Genomic DNA, 3,720 nt, shown 5'->3' on the forward strand with positions numbered 1-3,720 from the left:
ATTATTTTTACTGAAGATTCATAGTATGATGTGGAGCACTTGTGCATGGTTTTAATTCCTGTGAAAATCTCAAAGACAAAAAACATTTTGTGAGCAAAGATGATACTTCTAACTCTTGCTAATCATCTTAAAATCATGACATGGGCCACCAGCAGTAAATGTGAACAGAAATTATGGAAAAAAAAAACTCAGTGCGACTGAGAAACAAACCTCGAGCGCACATTTGTCTGATCATATTTAGTGTCATTTTCACACATAAAGGCCAGCGTGCTTTCATTTTCTCAAGCACGCGTGTCATTTAGGTTTGCCATGTGTCTTCACAAAGCAGTGACCTGATAGCATCTCAAGAAATACCAAATACACACAGCCTCCATAAGTGTTTTCTGATGATGTAATGCTTCCTATTTATTGTTTTAAGTAGCAACTTATTTTATCTTTCAGGTTAGTACATGTTTATGGTAAATGCTGAATAATGAATTCAAGACTCCTCAACTTAGAGATGAAAAGCAAATTCCTTGAAAGCAGTTTTGTCACTTTGCCTCCTAATTTTCAGAATGCTATTTAATCTGCCAGTGACTAAGCTGTAGGAAAAATCTTTTTCTGTTGTTATGTAAAGGAAAATGTGGGTGGAGGGAATAAGGTCTGGTCTAAATCCACCTCAATTTGGACTGTCAGAGATAGAGGAAAAAGAAAAATCTCTGCTCTCCCCAGGTAGGGATGTGAGGTTGCTTAGAATTCCACTTTTGGGGAAGTCCACCATCAAGGTGATGTAAATTCTCAAGTAGCAAATTGACTCAGCATGTTCCTAAGCCACAGGCCTCCTAGGTGACGTATGCTAAATTCACGTCATTTGCCCATTTGCTCTCACTAGGTGACAGGGAAACCGTGTATTTTCCCCACCTCATGCACACACAAAGCGGAAGTATACCAAGCTCCCCTGTGGGTCTTGTTCTTATTCATCTTTCTAACAATTAAGACATTCTGTACCTGATCAGAGCAATTCATTTCAATTATCTTCATCTTTATTCCATTGAGCTTATAGTGAACAATTATAGATGATCCTCCTTTGCCTAAAGGTCTTTCCTATTTCTTGAGTAGTCAGGAAAATTGTTTTACATCTTGTAAATCTGTTCAGAAGTCAACTGAGATTGTCAAAGCTCTAACCACAACATTCCCCAATGCCTATTTAGCAAATAAATTTAACATCAGATGTGGCAGCCACCACTATAACATTTTAAAAGTATGATCCAGGGGCACCTGGGTGGCTCAGTCATTAAGTGTCTGCCTTCGGCTCAGGTCATGATCCCAGGGTCCTGGGATCGAGCCCCGCATCGGGCTCCCTGCTCCGTGGGAAGCCTGCTTCTCCCTCTCCCACTCCCCCTGCTTGTGTTCCCTCTCTCACTGTCTTTCTCTCTGTCAAATAAATAAATAAAATCTTTAAAAATAATAAAAAATAATAAAATAAAAGTATGATCCGTGAGAAAGTGTTTTTGTTTGTTTGTTTGTCTGTTTTCATTTTTTTTTTTTTTTGACCCCTGAAGAAAGTCAGGGGTCAAAAACCTAACCTTTAACACTAACCTTTAACAAGTCACTGTTATGTGCCAGGAGCAGTTTTAATGGACTTGACGTATACCCTTTCAGGCAAAAACTTCCTTGTCATATTTCTCATTAAAAGACTGATGATTTTTACTGTGAAAAGAAAATTAGTGACAGAGGGCAGAGTTTATAGAAATACAGAGAATTGTGAGTCTTAGGCTTCCTTTATCCAGCCGGTGACACATAATTTCACATGGTGCCACTGGTTCCCATGTCGAATTGTCTGTTCCCAGCAACAACAGGAATCATCCTGGGCCTCTTGCCACCTTGCCAGAGTGTTTGAGCAGTGGACACACATTAGTACTTACAAGTGTGACCTTGGACAAGTTCCCCGAACTCTTTGTGCCTCAGTTCTCTCATCTCTAAAATTAATGATAATAATAATTACCTCACAAAGGTGAGGATCAGGTGGTTTATTGTACTTCATTGACTCTAAGTTGCCATTGATTGTAAGAGGTAGCCTGGTGTATGATATATGAATATATGACTATATTGTCCAAGAATACTAAAAGGTAGAATATGTACAAAACTGAGAATAAAGTCTGGCACAGAATATGTACCCGATAAATGTTAACTACAATGATCTATTAGCAACCCATGGGCCACAGTGCAAAAGTGGGCTTGCCAAACCCTCTGTGGGCTGTGGCGTGGCTTCCTCACTCAAGGCAGAACACCTGGGCATGGGCAGGAGGCTCCACTACCCTGGGCTTGGTAAATAGGGAGCCCAATCAGTCACTTTAAAACTTTCTTTTTTCTAGAAAGTAAACCTTTTTTTCTAAACTAAATCTTACCCAGGACCCCATGTGTAAAACAGATAAAAGAGGATTTTCTCTGATGAAAGCATGGGTGGAGGGGCACAAAATGCTGCCCATCCCCCCTCCCCTTCCCCCACAAGGCAGCCTCTCCAAGGAGCCCTGTCAGTGTCACGATATATTGCTTTGTTAACATAATAAGATAATGAGTCTCCTAAAACTTCTACAGGTGTTTGTCAGTCAATTGCTCCAAACCTTGTCACGTTTTACCTTACTGAAATGTCACCTTATTCGTGGCACATATTAATACCTGATATGTGCACTAGCTATGTATGCAGAACACACTTTCAATGTACTTTTCTCACCTTCCTCTAGTTTGGTCTCAAAACTCCCTTAATCTGTTGCATGTGTCTGAGACTGTCCTTCCCTCTCAACCAAGTCACCTCACGATCCCCAACTCCCAGATATAGTCTAATGCTCTCAGAGGACACAACATGAAGGATGCTGAGCTTTTATTCCACATATAGCTTTCAGCTATCAAGGGCTTTTTAATCTAATGTCTTTTTCTTAAAACCCTCCTTGAGCTGTCTCAGGAAGCCTCCACCCAATAATAAATGGAATTTAATAAACTATTATTGTACACCAATTATGATATGCAATATTTTATGGGAAATATAAACCTACCAAACAACTTTCTCTTCCTGGATTATCTGCATAAAACTTAGTAGGTGAAGGAAATAAAATAGAAATACTCACATAAAAGTGTTTTCTCCCTGGTGGTACCTTCTGATTGTGTGTGTGTGTGTGTGTGTGTGTGTGTGTGTGTGTGTCAGGTTTGGGGCGTGTTATGTGCAAAGTAGAACTAACAGTGTGGAGGTTTCTACAGAGGTCCATGACTGTGGCAGCTCAGAGAGCTCTGAACACAGGGAAAAATTAACACAGGTAAGAGAGCTCTTTCTAAAATAAAATACCTCCTTAGAGATTCAGAAAGAAAACAGGATATTCCCAAAGTATCTTTTTCTCAGATACTAAGCAGATATTGCCTTTTTACAGCTTTCCCTGACTTATATTTTCATAGATCAGGAAAAAGCAAAGAGTAGTGTTTTCCTGTAAAAGTATCATTGCCTCATGCGAGAGAGGGAAAAAACCCCAACAAAGATCAAATACCAAAGGTCATAAAAAAGGCTTTCTTTGCTCCTAAAAGAGAATATAGCACTCAAGTCATTTTACTTTAAATGAATGCTTAGAAACTAGAAAGCTTTGTTCAATAAAATAATTATAATTAAAATATATGTTGGTTTCATGGTATGAGGATTGAAAAAGAAACAAATTGAGATGAAAGCAAATGAACCTGGGGAAAGAGAAGAAAAGA

The sequence above is a fragment of the Eumetopias jubatus genome, unplaced genomic scaffold (assembly GCF_037043125.1).
Source record: "Eumetopias jubatus isolate StellerSeaLion01/CBP00866 unplaced genomic scaffold, mEumJub1_p1.0 scaffold_2, whole genome shotgun sequence".
Lineage (NCBI taxonomy): Eukaryota > Metazoa > Chordata > Mammalia > Carnivora > Otariidae > Eumetopias > Eumetopias jubatus.